Raw genomic sequence first — 17969 nt, 5'->3', positions numbered from 1 at the left:
TTATAGTTCTAAAGTATTCTAGAAATTGCACAATTGCAAGTCCCTGTGGGTACGACTTCGGTCTCACCGAGTTATTACTACATCGCAGCCCTACACTTGGGGTTGTCAACCCTTGGGTTCGATCATTTTTTTTTTTGCACCGTTAATGGGGACTTTGGCTGCATTTTTCTAAAATATATTAATATTAGAATTAATGTATAATTAGGTTTAGTTTTTTTTCCCGCATTTGTAGATTAGGGTTTTCTAAATCTTTTTATATACTAACGTTGCTTCTTCTATTTTGTAAAATCTAACCTAAAATCTTCAATCAGGTAATATCCTTCCAGCCCTCTTACTTGAGTATTTCAGATTCTTTTTTTTTTTTTTTTTATTAGAAGTAGGTTTAGTTTAGAATTAGGTCTGAGAGTATTTCATGCCCAAGTGGGTTCATGAAATCACTCTACGTTTCTTAAGTGAAGGATAATTAGTTGAAGGTTTGCCTATCCATTATCGAATTAGACAATTCCTAAGACCTTCCAGGTTGAAAAAAATATAGTTGAAAATCAACATCATCATCCTGTTGAGGAACAATAAGATTATAACGATGTGCACAATGGTCCTCCACTGAGAATGTTACGTGATTATTTTCAACTAGCGAGGACGAGTATACCTTATTACATGGTCTTTCCACATAATACAGGAAACGTGGATTTCAGGCTGGGAGTGATCCAACTAATTGGGAAGTTTCATAGACCAGATTCTTGGAGTCCATATCTACATCTCAAAGATTTCAATGAGATTATAGTGACTCTACACTTCCACAACGTGTTTGATGACACCTTAAGGTTAAAGTTGTTCCCTTTCTCTTTGAAGGAGAAAGTCAAGTCATGGCTTCACTCCTTGAGACCAAAATCAATCGAGAAATGGGTTAAGATAACGTGGAAGTTCCTTAAAAAGTTCTTCGCGGTTCATAAAACCAACACTCTAAAGAGGGCGATCATGAATTTTTCGCAGAAAGAAGAAGAAACCTTCTTCCAATGCTGGAAAATATTCAAGGATCTTTTAAATTCTTGCCCACATTATAGATACGAAATTTGCAGGTCATAAGTTTTTTCTATGCTGGACTGACTTCGCCCATGCACCAATTCTTAGAGATGATGTGCAATGGGGAGTTTATGAACAAAGATCCTGATGACACGTGGGATTATTTTGATATATTTGCTAAAAACATGTAGAAAACATGTAGTCATGGGATACTTCATTTAAGCCCACTAACCCTAAAACAGCTCAATCCAAAGAGAATGGAGGAATTTAGGTCTTAAGGGAGGAGGAGGACATTAACGCCAAGGTGACTAATCTCACAAGATAGGTCAAAGCCATGGAATTAAAAAAAGCAGAAACAGTCAAATCCAATGAGACTATTAAAGTTGTTTGTGGTATTTGTGCTAGCAACATAAACTTGACATAGGAGTGTACAACATTTCTTACGTTTCAGGAGTTGTTACATGAGCAATCCAATGCCATGAACGATTATCAAAGGTCATTTAGCACTCCCATCTTAAACATGTATAATTCTAGTTGGCAGAACCACCCAAACTTCAGTTGGAGGAATAAGAAAACAGCTAATACAGATAGAAATCTTCATGAGGCTATTTCTCCAATCCTTAATCCATTAAATTAGAAAAGACCTCAAGAGAATACGATTTAAAATTTTATTCAGAATCAAGAAAAATTTAATCAAAATATGTTGCAAGCACTCCAGAATATTAAAACATTCTTAGGAGTGTTTATATTATCCATTTAAATAATTGAGTCATAACTTACTGTTAGGGAGAAAGGGACTCTTCCAAGTTAACTTATACCTAACCCAAAAGCACAATGTGAAATAAGTGATCCAAGCTCTTCGAACCACCATGTAGAGCAAGCAAAGTCTATCACCACTCTTAGAAGTGGGAAAATAATTGACAAGAACATCCCAATAAGGGTTGAGAAGCCTAAGGACTTGGAAGAATCTTAGAGGAATGATGAGCTTATCAACACTACACATGAGAAAGAACCAAAAAAATAATACAAGCCGGTCGCTCCATTTCCACAAAGGTTGATCTCACCAAAACCTATGTCAAACACTCAAGATATCTTAGAGGTTCTAAAACAAATGAAAATCAACATCCCTTTGTTGGGTGCTATAAAACAAATCCCTTCTTATACCAAGTTCCTGAAATATTTATGTATGGCCAAGAGATGACAAAACCTCCCAAAAAAAATGACAAAGAAAGTGAGTGTCATCCTCAAACAAGATGTACCCCAGAATACACAAGTCCCGGTAGACCAACCATCTCATGCATGGTTGGGGATCACCGGATTGAACATGCACTTTTTGATTTAGGGGCAAGTGTGAATATGATCCCATACTTGTCTAAAAACAACTTGGCTTAGGTGAATTAAAATCCACCAGAACCACACTTTAACTTGTTGATCGTTCAATTCGTATACCGAGAGGGGTAATAGAGGATGTGCTAGTCCAAGTCGATATATTTTACTACCTAGTTGATTTTATTATTTTGGATACATAGGACATCATTGATGCTAGCACTCTGTTGAGTATGAAATATTGCATATTTTTCCCTATTTATACCTTGGTTTTGTAAACATGATAGTATTTAATCGATTTAATTATGCATGCTTTCATGTGCAAGATGATTTCGAGAGCTTAAGGTGAAATTGATGTCAAAATGAAGATTTATACTAAAAAAATTACTAAATGAAGATTTGAAAGTCATTAATGAAGAATTCACATACTAAAGATCCAAGAAAACCAAGTGAGGAATGAAGAGAATCAAAGATTTGAAGTGAAGAAAAGGAATCCTGAAATTGTCCTGAAAACAAACATATTCCTGAAATTGTCCTAAAAAAGCATATTTTGAAACTCTTAGTCTATTTTGAGAAACTGCGCAGAGTGCGTAAATTTGAGGTAGTTTAAACTCCGAGTCTATTTTGAAAAATTGCGCAGAGTGGGTAAATTTGAGGCGGTTTCTAAATTTTTCCAACTCGGTGCGAAAGTTGGAGTTCCACAACTATAAATAGGACTCCTTAGGATGCTTCAAAGCATCATTTAGGGTTTGGAAAGGTCTCAAGGAGCATACACAAGCATGCAACAGCCGCCAAAGAGTTTTTCTTCTTTCTTAGTTTATTTTTCATGCTTTGTTTAAGAGATTTAGTTTCAATCATATCTATGGTTGGCTAAACATCTTAGATGGGCTAAGAGGTGAAGCTTGTAGCATGTTTGGATGATTATCTTACTTTAATTCTTATTCTTATTGGACCTCATTGATTTCTAGTTTGATATTAAAGGAATATTTTTAGTTTTCTATGATTTATTGTGACTCAAATTACAATAGATGTTGTGATAACTTTGGATATCTTCTTTTCCTGTTTTAAGATTGTGAGATTAGTAAATCCTTTTGTTCACCATCGTTTCCTGGGCACCGTAGGGTGATGGAATCCCTTCCAATCATCACAATTCTCCTCTATTGGGAATTAAGTCAATGAAATGTTCAGATTGATTTAAATTATTTTATCTTCCAATTGGATAGGATATGACTCTAATTCCAATTGTGTTCCTTGAATCAAGTAAGGTAGCATCTTGATAGCTATAAGTGGATCCTTGGCACCCTAGTTCCTACCTTTAAATTTATAAGTTTTAATCAACATTATTCACCATTACTCTCAATTATTCAGATTACAATTTAGATCTTTTTTCAGTTATAGTTCTAGTTATTTTCAGAATACGTATAAGTTTAGTCCTTATGGATTCGACCTCAGTCTTACCGAGTTGTTACTACATCGCAACCCTACACTTGGGGTTGTGAATAAGTTTTTGGCGCCGTTTCTGGGGACTACGGCTGCATTTTTTTGAGATTAATTAGTTTTGCAAAGTTAAGATTAGGGTTTATTTCTGCTTTTTTTTTTAGGTTAGGATTTTTTTCTGAAATTATTTTTAGAAACTAGCATTATTTTCTTTTTTGTAGGATCCTAACATATCTACTCCAATCCGGTAACCTCTTTCCAATTCTCTCTTTCTTTTCTAGATTTCTTATTTGTTGTATGTTTTATTTTATTTTTCTTAGGTTTAGTTTGTTTAGTTACTTGAGGGCTACAAGTGTTTCCTGCCCAAGTGGGTTCATGACAACACTTGATGTCTCTTAAGTGAAGGAGGATTAGTCGAAGGGTTGCTTATCCATCACAGGATTAGACACCACTTGAGACTCTCTGAGTAAGTAGAAGTGATGGCCGCAAATCAACCTCAACCTCCAGTTAAGGAAGTTCAAGATGAAAATGAGTTGCAGAATGTACCCCCGCTTCATAATCTACGAGATTATTTACAATTGGCGGGGGTGAGTACACCTTCCTACATGATATTTCCATTGAATGTAGGAACTGTCGATATTAAACTAGGGGTAATTCAACTCCTCCCTAAGTTTCATGGACTAAAATCTAAAAGTCCATACTTGCATGTGAAAGAGTTCGATGAAATCATATTTACATTACACTTCTCAAACATGTCTAAGGACATAGTTAGATTAAAATTGTTTCCTTTCTCTTTGAAAGAAAAGGCTAAGTTGTGGTTACATTCCTTAAAACTAAGGTCCATTGGCACATGGGCTAAGATGACATGGGAGTTCCTGAAAAAGTTCTTCCCCTATCATAAAACAAATACCTTAAGGAAAGCAATCATGAATTTTACGCAAAAAGAGGATGAAACCTTCTTCCAATGCTGGGAGCGATTTAAGGATCTCATAAATTCATGTCCACAACATGGTTATGAAACATGGTGTATAACAAGCTTTTTCTATGAGGGATTGACCTCACTCATGCATCAATTTGTGGAGATGATGTGTAATGGGGAATTCATGAATAAGGAAGTCGATAAAGCGTGGGATTATTTTGATAAACTTGTTAAAAACGCGCAATCATGGGATACCTCTTTAAGAATTATCACTTCTAAGCCTGCTCAATCAAAGAAAAATGGAGGAATTTATGTTCTAAAAGAGAAAGATGATATAAATGCAAGAGTGGTCAAACTCATAAGAAAAGTCGAGGCTATGGAACTTAAGAAGGTAGAACTAGAAAAGACAATGAAAGTTGTTTACGGTTTGTGCTTATAACATGCATACAATTGAGAATTGCCCAACAATTTTTGTTTTTCAAGAGATATTGAATGAGTAATCAAATGTCATAAATAACTACCAAAAACCTTTCAATGGACCCACCTAAAATACATATAACTCAAGATGGAGGAACTATCTAAACTTCAGTTAGAGGAATGGACAAACGGCAACTCCTCAAGGGATCTATAACCAATTTCTGAATCAAAAACCTTAAGAGGATCTGGTCTTAAAACATATATAAAACCAAGAGCTTTTTAATTAGGGTATGCTGCAAGCCTTTCAAAACCTTAGAAAGGCCATACAAGGGCTTGAAATAAAAAATTTGATTGGGGAGAAAGGGATCATTTCGGCTCGGCCTCTGCCAAACCCAAAATAGCAGTATGAAATAAGTGTCCCAAGCTCTTCAAAACAGATGGAGTAAACTAAGTCTATCACCACTCTTAGGAGTGGGAAGACAAATAACAAATCTATTACGATGAGGGCTGAAAAGCCTAAGGACCCGAAAATAGATGAGAATGATAGACCTAGTAATGCTCCACACGGGCTAGAACCGAAACCTCGAACTAAGCCAATTGCATCATTTCCTCAATGGTTGATTGCACCAAAATCTCTCTCTAACTCTCAAGATATTCTAAAGGTGCTTAAGTAAGTGAAGGTCAATATCCCTTTACTAGTTATCGTTAAATAAATCCCTTTATATGCCAAATTTCTGAAAGATTTATTTACGACCAAAAGACGGCAAAACATATAAAAGAAAATATTTTTGACAGAAAAAGTGAGTGTCATCCTCAAGTAAGATGTGCCACAAAAATACAAAGATCCTGGTAGCCCAACTATTACTTGTAAATTGGGAACTACCAGATTGTGCACGTACTTCTTCACTAATGGGCAAGTGTAAATCTGATCCCTTACTCGGTTTATGAACAATTGGGTGTAGGTGAATTAAAACCCATACGGACCACATTACAACTTGCCGATCACTCAGTTCGTGTACCGAGAGGGATGATTGAGGATGTGTTGGTTTACGTTGATAAATTCTACTATCCAGTAGATTTTATTGTCCTAGATACTCAACCCATCATAGATGTAAACACTCAAATTTTCGTCATTCTTAGTCGCTCATTCCTTGCTACATCAAATGCTATCATTAATTGTAGGAATGGAATTATGAATTTATCTTTTAGAAATATGACACTAGAGCTTAACATCTTTTTCAACATGAACAAACAACCAGAGGATGATGATGATACCCACGACATTAACATGATCGATCCTTTCATAAAAGATAGAGCACTCCTGACTCTATACTTTGACACTCTAGAGACATGCCTGACCCACTCCCCTGATTTAGATGATGACATGATTAGGGAGATGAATGTCTTGCTTGATGTTATGCCAGTACTTGAAGTTAACCGGTGGAGACCACAATTTGAGAAATTACCCTAAACCGATGTAGTGCCTCTACCGTCTAGCCTCAAAGCACCGAAGCTTGACCTAAAACCTTTGCCCGTTAATCTTAAATATGTCTACTTAGGTCAAGATGAGACATACCCGGAGGTGATCTCTTCCCACTTTGAGAAGGAACAAGAGATTATACTTAATTCTACCCTCATTGAGCATAAAAGAGCTATTGGATGGTCGATTGCGGACCTCAAGGGAATTAATCCTTTGATTTGTACTCACCGCATTCTTCTTAAGGATAATGCGAAAATCTCCCGGCAACCACAACGTTGACTCAATCCAAATATGAAAGAAGTGGTTAAGGCTGAGGTACTTAAGTTGTTACATGTGGGTATCATATACCCTATATCTAACAGTCAATGAGTGAGTCCAACTCAGGTGGTTCCTAAGAAGTCCGGAATCACCATCGTAGCCAATGCCAACAATAAACTCGTGCCAACTAAAGTTACTACTGGTTGGAGACTGTGCATTGATTACAGGAAGTTGAATACCGTCACAAGGAAGGACCACTTTCGTTTGTCCTTCATTGATCAAATTTTGAAAAGGCTAGCTTGTCACTCTTATTATTGCTTCCTTGACGGATATTCGGGCTACAACTAGATAGATATACCCCTTAAATATCAAGAAAAGACAATGTTCACATGTCAATTTGGCACCTTTGTTTACCGAAGGATGCTATTCGGACTGTGTAATGCCCTCGCCACTTTTCAACAATGCATATTGAGTATTTTTTCTGACCTGGTAGGGCAATATTTAGAGGTATTCATAAATGACTTCTCTGTCTTTAGTCCATCCTTCAGCGAGTATATGGAAAATCTTAAAAATGTACTAAAGCGATGCGAGGAGAAGAATTTGGTTCTGAATTAGGAGAAGTGTCATTTCATAGTTCCCAAAAAAATTGTTCTTGGACATATAATTTCATCTAAAGGAATTCAGGTAGACAAGGCAAAAATTGATTTTATCTCTAACCTACATCCACCCAAGAGCATATGTGACGTGCGATCCTTCTTAGGACACGCCGAATTTTACAGACGATTCGTAAAGGACTTTAGTCATCTCTCTCGTCCTTTATGTAATCTACTTTAAAAGGATACACCATTCGAGTGGAGTGAAGAATGCCAGAGAGCTTTAAGTTCAAGGGCATGTTGACTACTGATCCAATCATGCAGTTCAAGGGCATGTTGACTACTGCTCCTATCATGCAGTCACCCGATTGGAGCATACCTTTTCAGATTATGTGCGATGTGTCTGACTATGCTATTGGGGCGGTGTTAGGCCAGAGATAAGAGAAGAAGCCCTATGTGATTCATTATGCAAGTAGAACTCTAAATTCGGCCTAAGTGAACTACTCTACTATGGAGAAGGAACTCTTAGCCATAGTGTTCACTTTGGATAAATTTAGGTCCTACTTGATCAGATCCAAAATCATCATTTACACTGATCATGTGACGCTAAAGTACCTTCTTTTTAGGAATGATGCCAATCCCCACTTGATAAGTTGGATCCTTCTACTCCAAAAGTTTGACATAGAAATATGAGATAAAAAGGGAGTAGGGAACGTAGTGGCTGATCATCTCTTTAGGCTTGATCTTCCTGATTCTCTTGAACTGACACTGATAAATGATATGTTCCCTAACGAACAATTATTTAAACTTTCCCAATTACCTTAGTTTCCTGACATTGCGAATTATCTTGCCATTGGTTTCACACCGACATATTGGACTGCATAAGATAAGAAGAAATTCTTCACCAAGGTACGCAAGTTCTTTTGGGATGATCCTTATTTCTATAAATATTAGCCAGACCAAATTCTAAGGAGATGTGTGCTAGACAATGAACATCAGAGTGTTATCTCCTTTTATCACTCTCAGGCCTGTGGTGGTTACTTTTCTGCTGAAAAGACCACGACCAAAATTCTGCAATGTGGGTTTTACTAGCCCACTATGTTCAAAGATACTCATAAGTTTTGCAAAGATTGTGAGCGTTGTCAGAAATCGGAAGGATTGTCCCATAGAGATATGATGTGCTAAACCCAATTCTTATCATTGAAGCATTCGATTGCGGTGGCATCGATTTCATGGGGCCATTCCCCCAATCCTTTGGAAATATTTACATTTTATTGGAAGTAGACTATGTCATTAAGTGGGTCAAAGCGATCCCGTGCCGGAATAATGATCACAAAACGGTGATTAGATTCTTAAAAGAAAACATCCTTTCCCGGTTCAGAACGCCTTGGGCCATCATTAGTGATAGAGGTTTACACTTTTAAAATAGGTCATTTGAGAACTTAATGAAGAAATATGGCATCTCTCATAAGGTTAGCACTCCATAGAACCTGCAGACAAGCGGGCAAGCTAAGATTTTCAATAGGAAAATTAAGAAAATTCTGAAAAAAATGGTTAACCCTAACTGCAAGGATTGGTCAATTTGCTTGACCGATGCTTTACGGGCTTACCGTATAGCTTTTAAGACCCCTATTGAAATGTCTCCCTTTAGAATTATCTATGGGAAAGTGTACCACCTGCCTGTAGAGTTAGAACATAATGTAAGGCTCGTAACCTAGTTTGTACCGTTCCTTAGGATCCTGCAGTCCTTCCGGTCGAATTCCAACGACCCGTGATGCCTATATAGCATTTATGTGTGACTCAAGTCGCACCCTGTCAACTTGAGTTGACTCAACCCGACTCGAGACTTGTACCCTAGCGACCACGTCGTCGCCGCAGTTCCAATGTCGCGTCTCATGCGCCGATGCGATACCTAGGCCAGGAGTTGTGGGCCTAAGTATATTTCAATAAAAACGTCACGCATTTGTGAATTTCGAGAGAATCTCTACCTAACATCACATCAATCAATCAAAGTACAACCCATACCTAGCCCATTCCTCTCTCACCAATAAGGCATGACAACCCATACCTCTCTCATCCAAAGTCAACTCTCTCTCTCTCTCTCAACCCATCCCTTCCTTACACCCATCACCCATCACCTATCACCTCTCTCTTACAATACCATCTCCTCTCTCTCATTTCTCTCTACCATTTTTCAAACAACTAACAGAGAGTGGACATCCAAGCTTCCCAAAGAGAGCCTAGTGTGTGGTCCACTTCCTACCCCAAAACTCCCATCTCCACCCTTTAATCTTCATCATCCACCATCAAAGGGAAAGTCTAGGAGCTAAAAAGTCCAAGGAACTAAAGAAGAAGGCAATCGGTGGGTGATTTTAGGATATCCACCGTTGATTTTTATTTGAGGGCCCACCTGTGATGGGACCCATTTTAATGTGTGTTGTAAACAAAGAGGGACCCATAGTGACGAGGTCCCTCCATCTCGCCACACTCTCTCTCTCTCTCATTTTCTTTTGATGATGATGATGATATATATATGTGTGGCCCACCCGATGTGATTAAAATCTGGACTGTCCAGATTTTCTGGACATCCAGCAAATGGAGCCCACTTGCTGCCTGTTTTCGGGTCAGCTCAGGTGAGGGAAAAATACAAATATCAGCTGATCCACAACTGGTGGGCCCCACCCATGTGGACCCACCTATGATGCATGCATTTCACCCAATCCATCCACCGTCCACTTGCTGGACGGTGGGACCCACCATGCTGTACATGTAAAATCCACACCGTCTAAGCCATGAGGCCGTGTGATGTATGTGTTTTATCCACACTGGTCATCAGCCATGAGGCCCGCCTTGATGGCATGTGGTGTCCACGCGTGTGGACCCAACTAATCTTCACCGTCCATCTGTTGGGCTGCTGGGTAGCAGCCCAGTAGCATATAGCTATTACAATTGTTGTCAGCAAGCTCTATGGGCTACCATGATGTATGTGTTTTATACACATCGTCCATCTGTTTTGGATGTGGGCCACCCCACACGTGTGGCACGTGTGGGGGTGGGACCCACCTTAATGTACGTATTTTATATCCAAATCGTCTGTCTGTTTGGGGACGTGGACCCCACCACATGATGTATTTGTTCTCCAAGTCGTCCATTTAGACAGTGCTGCTGTGAGAGGCTAGCCATGATGTATCTGTACATTCACGTTGTCCGTCCATTTGATGGGTGGGGTCCACCTTGAGATATGTATTCCAACCATGCCGTCCATATTGCTAGATGAGTGGGGCTCACCTTGTAGCATGTGTTGTATATCTACACCGTCCGTCCAGACGGGTTGGACGTGTGACCCACCATGTTGTACATGTTTAATCTAAGTCATCCATAGGACATGGGCCACCGCGATATATGTGTTATACATTTACACCATCCAGGGCAGCAGCCCACCCTGATGAATGCGTTGTATATATAGGCTACCCATCAGTTTTTCCTGGATTATGGGCTACCCTATTAGGCCCATTTTGTGGTGCAACAGGCCCACCTTGATGTATGAATTGTAGGCACCATGTCCATCCATTTTCTGGACCTTTGGGCTGACTTATGATGTGAGACTCGTATCCTAGCCCGTACCGTTCCATACGCCTCTGCGGTCCTCCCGGTCGAATTCCGGCGACCCGTGACCTGTAGATTTCATTTGCGCTCGACCGTGAGTCACACCCTATACACCTGAGTCAGTTCGACCTGAGACCTGTGCCATTGCGACCATGTTGTCGCTACGATTCCGATGCCAGGTCTCGTGTATCAATCCGATGTCTAGATCCCAAGGTATGACCCATGCACGATCATAGCAGTGGACTGCATGTTATGGGCCATGGTGTACACATTTTTCCATAATCATAATGAGGATGATGTCATCCTAGGGATGACATCACCCTATTCTACAACCTAACCTACCCCCTACCTAGCCTACCCCATAAATGCTCTCTTTTTTTTCAACACTCATTATTACAAGCTCTTACAACCCATCCTTTCACTCTCTCTATCATCTCACTTTCTCTCTCTTCTTCTTCACTTCCATTGCTAGCCATGGACGTTCCAAGCAAGCTCCATTTCCAACCCTCTTACCTTTAGATCCCTCCTAATCTAACCCTTAGAAGCCCATCTCCACCATTGGAAGGGGTCCTAGAAGGCTTATGAACCCATGGGAAGAAGAAGAAGGAGAAGATCATTGTGGGTGTTTTTTTCTCTCTCTCTCTCTCTCTCTCTCTCTCTCTCTTCCCTGTTTATGGCCCACCTGATGTGCGAGTTTATCCACGCTGCCCGGAAGTGGGACAACTTTGTCATCTATCAAACAGGGCTCACCCTGCTGACCGTCGACAGCACCATTGTTGCCCCTTTTTGGGCAAGCCTAAGTTAAAGGGAAGCCATAAATAGCAGCTTGATTCTAAGCTGGGTGGGCCACCTATGCGGACCCCACTTTGATGAATGCGTTGTATCCATGCTGTCCCATTATGGGACCCATCTTGTTGACGTCCAGTAGCATTGCTACCTGGACTGTTTTGGGACAGATCTGGGTGAAGGGAAAGCATAAATATTATCTTGATTCAAAACGAGTGGACTGGCAGGCCACACTAACGTGGGCCCACCATGATTTATTTATTTATCACCACCGTCCAGATTTCTGGACGGTGGGCTGCACTGTGGGCATGGTGTTTTATCAACACCGTCCATTTGTGGTCCCAACAGCATGTAGCTGACTGTAATTGATGTCAGCAAATGTTGTGGGCCCCAACATGCTGTATATGCCTGAAATCCAGACCGTCCACCATTTTCAGACAGTGCTAGACGTGGACCCACTTGATGGATGTGTGTATACACACCATCCATCCAACGAACAGATTCAAATCTTTGGCGAAAAACCACCTTGATGCACATGTTTTATCCACGGCTGTTCATCCATTTTGCTGGTGGGTCCTACACGTGTGAACCCACCTGCCACGTGGGACCCACACGTGTATGTGATATATCCAACCAACCGTCCAGGTGGGTTGCACTGTGATGTACTGTCCACACCGTCCAATCCACTGGACAGTGGTTGCTGGACCTTATTTCCTTGAAAGAAAATATTTATATATTTATACAAATAAAATAATATAAATATAATAATAATAATATATATATTTTTATATGTGATATATGATGGTGGCCCACCCACGTGGTACCCACCTGATGATAGGAGATTGGCTGGTGTATTTCAACACCAGCTATGTAGCTGCTGGAGACATCAGCATGTGGGTCCCCTTTTTATGTATGTACTACACCCACCGTCCACATGGACGGTAGGGCCTGCATGTGATGTGTGTGGGGTCCACACCATCCAAATGAATAAGACGGTGGGACCCATACAATATGTGTGTATTACCACACCGTCCACCCACCTTTCTACTTATATAATAATAATAATAATAATAAATATAAAATATTATTATATATAAGTGGTGGGCCACGTGCATGTGAGACCCACCTTCCTCCACCGTCCAGTCATGAGGCGTGCTGTGTGGGGCCACCTTGATGTATGTATCATTTATCCACACCATCCATTTCTCGACCGTGCAAAGAGGGGGCCACCGAGACATACTCAACCATTCATCCGTTGGCAGCCGTTGTGGCACCAACTTGATGTATATGTTTTATATACAAACCGTCCTTCCATTTGGAGGTGTGGGCCCACCCCACCTGTGTGGCACGTGTGGGGGTGGGACCCACCTTGGTGAATGTATTGTATATCCATTACGTCCATGTGACTTGGATGGTGGAATGGATTCCACGGTAGTGTACGTGCTTATGCACACTGTCTATCCATTTTAGCTGACATGGGGTCCACCCCACACGTGCTGCACGTGTGGGATGGGACCCACCTTGATGATGTGTTGAATATCTGCTCCGTCCATGGCAGGTGGGACCCACCTCGATGTATATGCTCTATATCCATCCGTCCATCTAAACGAATGGCGTGAGGCCACCATAATGTATTGTTATATCCAATTTTCCGTCCACTTGAGGATGTGGACCCACTTGAATGTATATGGTTCTCCAGCCATCCATCTGTCCAGGGTGGTGTGGGAACCCGCCGTGATGTATGTATTCACCACGCCACCCATTGGTATGTGGGGCGCACCATGATGAATATGTTTCAACCACACTTTCCATCTGTTTTGCTAAACCACGGGTTGCCTCATTTGGCTCACTTAATATATATGAGGCCTACCTGTCATATGAGGCCCATGTGATGGGGCTCACCTGTTTTGTACTTGAGGCTCATATGCGGGGTCCACCTATTGTGTATTTAAAGCTCACTTGATATGTATGAGGCCCATTAGTGTGGCCCATTGGTGAAAGGCCCATTGTGATATGTATTGGGCCCATTTGATGTATATGAGACCCATGTGTAGGGCCCACATGTTATGTATTTGAGGCCCATGAGCAGGGTCCACCCGTGGTGTATATATGCCCATTGATGCGGCCCACTTGTTGTATTTGAGGCCCACGGGTCGCGGCCCATTATATGTTTGGCTCTATGTGAGCCATTCCTTGGGGGCGATGTTGGTTAAATGTCCAAATTGATGGACAATGATGGTTGAATGTCCACATTGTGACCTTCTATTAGACCTTGTTATGCCAATTCTTACCGATTTACCGATTTAATTATCGATCGATCTGATTGTCGTGACCGATTTGCCGACTCTGATTATCGATCGATCCCAATTGTCGTGATCGATTTGCCGATTTGATTATCGATCGATCCGATTCTCGTGACCAATTTACCGACTCTGATTATCGATCGATCCCGATTGTCATGACCGATTTGCCGATTTGATTATTGATCGATCCGATTGTCGTGACCGATTTACCGACTCTGATTATCGATCGATCCCGATTATTGTGACCGATTTGCCGATTTGATTATTGATTGATCCGATTGTCGTGACCGATTTTTCGACTTTGATTATCAATCGATCCTGATTGTCATGACCGATTTGCCGATCTTGATTATCGATCGATCCGTTTGTCGTGACCGATTTGCCGATTCTAATTATTAATCGATCCGATTGTCGTGACTGATTTTCTGACTCTGATTATCGATCGATCCCGATTGTCATGACCAATTTGCCGACTCTGATTATCGATCGATCCCGATTATCGTGACCGATTTGCCGATTCTGATTATCGATCGATCCGATTGTCGTGACCGATTTGTCGATTCTGATTATCGATCGATCCGATTATCGTGACCAATTTGCCGATTCTGATTATCGATCGATTTCAATTATCGTAGCCGATTGCCGATTCCGATTGTCATGACCGATTTGTCGATTCTGATTATCGATCGATCCCGATTGTCGAGGCCGAGTATCGAGGCTGATTCTGAGTGTCGATTTCGATTGTCGAGGCCGATTTCAATTGTCGAGGCTGATTGTTGAGACCTATATAATGTATATGCAACCCATAGTTGAGGCCCATTGTGATGTATTTGAGGGCCAGGTGATGTAGCCATTGTGATGTATGTTAGGCCCATGTGAAAGGCTCATCGTGATGTGTTAAGCTCTTGAGTGAAGCCCATGGAATTGTATATATATTTGGCCCTTGTGTGAGGCCATGGGTCCACTATATGTTAGGCTCTATGTGAGCCATTCCTTAGGGGCGATGTTGGTTAAATGTCCACATTGTTGGGGCCGAATGTCGCTACCGGTTATTAATATTGATTATGAGTATGTGACAGCATAGCATCATCATACATGCCCATATGCATCATCTGCATGTTTGTTATGAGATGTGGTTGACCATTGCATATGTCGTTGAGCAGATTGTTATGAGACTCCCTGATAGGCGGAGGTTATCTCACATGAGTGCACGGTATGCGTAGGATTGATGCATGACTGTATTATATGACTCATGCATCTTGTATTGTGTGCCCTAGCGACATCAGGGTTGTAACCTCCACATGCATATCGTGGATGGCTAGATGGGACAACAGAAATGTTTGGTTCTAGCATATGGGCGTCATAGATGTCCTTGGGTGAAAATCACTAAACCTCTGAGGCCAGGAGACGCCTCAACGTCGAGACCGAGTGGATACATGAGCGCCCGAGTGCTGAATACCAGGAGGCCTCGTCTCCCACTGTGTCATGGTTGGTTGGGAGGGGGTGTGGCCTTACCCGCCCGAGGGTAGAGGGCATTACTAGGCTGAGTTTGACCAGCTCGTGAATAGGTCCGCTATCGACATGCCGGATAGGTATTGGCAGACTATTGGCTAGGCGGATAGTGAGGTTTCTTACACTCACTTGGACTGTGCTGCTGGGAGAGAGACAATGCCATTTGGAGTGTACTAAACCCCGGTGATGATCTCAGAGATGAACTGTACTGATATGTGGATTTAGTGAGCAGGAGTTGCATACTCATTCATGCATTCATTCATTCACTATCCACTCGGGTTGGAGGTGCGTAACTATTTGTTACGTGTGCCTTCGTAATGGCCAGGATTTCAGTTGGGGCGCGCAACTAACCTGAGATCAGGAGTTTACCACATTGAGTTTGACTATCCAAATTTAGGTATGGGACTGGTTTGGATAGAAGTCCCTTGTGATGGACCCCATAGCCTGCGATACTACGTACTATCATCCCGACTTGACACTCTAGCATGGTCACTCCATTCGCACCGCATATTGCATTATATCTGCGGCATATAGCAATCTGGGTTACTGTGTTTCTGCATTTATATGGTCTAAGTATGGCTGACGCTATTTGTGTTACTCATCAGGAATGTTTATTGCATTGTATCCTCTGCATCTGATATTTGGCGCTCTGTGACTCCTCATTTGCATAGTTAATTCGTATTGCGTATTCTAATATTGTATGACTTATGGACTTGTCAGTATTTTCGCTTACCCTGTTATCCTATGATTTGTGATCTTATCAGTATTTCTGTTTACTCTGATAATTCATGATCTTGTCAGTATTTCTGCTTATTCCAATATTGTATAATTTATAGATTTCCAATATTTTCGGTATTGTATGACTATGGCATTATATTGAATACTTGGCACTTACCTTGTACACACACTTACACCACCCTCTAAGCTTTCTATAAGCTTATGCACGATAGATGTGTGCAGGTGATGTTAGGTTGCAGCAATGTTGAGCTTGGAGTGTACAGCGGTCTTCTGGTGCTTGATTTTCGATTGATGTATTTTCCTTTCAGCATTGTACTCAAATGATTATATTAGTGGATATGTGATGATGATGTTGCCCTTGTGAATTGGGTAATCTTGTGGTTATGCTTATTATGAGTTAAATGTACAAATAAAAAAAATAAAAAATAATAAAAATCCTCCTTGTAGGATCCCCAAGATCGGAATCTGGCGTATAAATGCTAGTAGCCGAGAATGGGTACTATGGAGGCTGTTGACACCGGATTCAGCGATCGGGAATTTTGTGAGCCCGATTTTCAAGTTCGAGGCGTGACATATGTGGCCCACCTTGTTGTGTACATTGAGCATGTTGTCCAATTATTTTTCGGACTATATGGGCTGCCCCATTAAGCCCACTATGATGTATGTAATGCACTCACTATCCATCCCTTGTGCCTAGCCCATGGGCCCTTGAGTGAGTCCCAATGGGATGTATTTGTGACCCATATAATGAGGCCTGATGTGATTTATATGAGGCCCATGAGTGAGGCCCAGTGTGATGTATGTGAGGCCCGATGTGATGTATGAGAGGCCCATAGACGTGGCACATTGTCATATATTTGAGGCCCATGGGATGTGGCCCAATGCAATGTAAATGAGGCCCTTGTATGAGGCCCGATGTGATGTACATGAGACCCATGAGTGCGGCCCAATGTGATGTATATGAGGCCCTTGTGTGAGGCCCAAAGCAATGTATATGAGGACCGATGTGATGTGTGATTCCACCATGATGTATGTAATAATGTTTATGATGGGCCATGCCTTGGGAGAAATAATAGTTTGATGTCCACATTATAAGAGCAATAATGGTTAAAAGTCTACATTGTAACTCTCCCTAGGGCCCATAGTTAAACCCATTCTCACCTCCCCTTAGTGGCCTAACGCAAATCGTTGGGCACCCATGATCGTTAGGCTCATTCTTGATATGAGTGGGCTGTCTAGGCCTATCCTTGATATGAGGAGAAAACATCATCATCATATAACATGCTTAGTATAGTTTCATGATCCATGCCCATGCACATCATGTGTATGCTTGATATGAGGAGTGATTGATCATAGCATATTAGGGGTGCACATCGAACCGTTGGATCCGTGTAACCGGACCGAAACCATTGGATCGGTCCAGTTTGGTTCAGTTCTAGGATACCAACGGTCCGGTTCCAGTTCCAAAATTCCCAAAACTGTTGATTATGGATCGGTTTCGGTTTAAGGCCCTGTAGAACTGATCCGAACCATTGAACTGAACCGTTGATCCGAACCATGCCACGAACCGT

At 41.2% G+C, this 17969-nt stretch overlaps 2 non-coding genes across 2 annotated transcripts; both read right to left on the bottom strand.

Annotated features, from left to right (window-relative positions):
- Positions 1 to 960: 960 nt before the first annotated feature.
- Positions 961 to 1067, bottom strand: LOC131238430 (small nucleolar RNA R71). Its single transcript, XR_009167840.1, has one exon. It is a non-coding gene; the product is annotated as a small nucleolar RNA R71 (small nucleolar RNA).
- Positions 1068 to 4693: 3626 nt separating this feature from the next.
- On the bottom strand, positions 4694 to 4801 carry LOC131238157 (small nucleolar RNA R71). Its single transcript, XR_009167567.1, has one exon. It is a non-coding gene; the product is annotated as a small nucleolar RNA R71 (small nucleolar RNA).
- Between the last annotated feature and the right edge of the window lie 13168 nt (positions 4802 to 17969).

The sequence above is a fragment of the Magnolia sinica genome, chromosome 2, assembly GCF_029962835.1.
Source record: "Magnolia sinica isolate HGM2019 chromosome 2, MsV1, whole genome shotgun sequence".
Taxonomy (NCBI): domain Eukaryota; kingdom Viridiplantae; phylum Streptophyta; class Magnoliopsida; order Magnoliales; family Magnoliaceae; genus Magnolia; species Magnolia sinica.
Note: the sequence above shows the minus strand (reverse complement) of the source record. Positions and strands in the feature narration are given on the sequence as shown.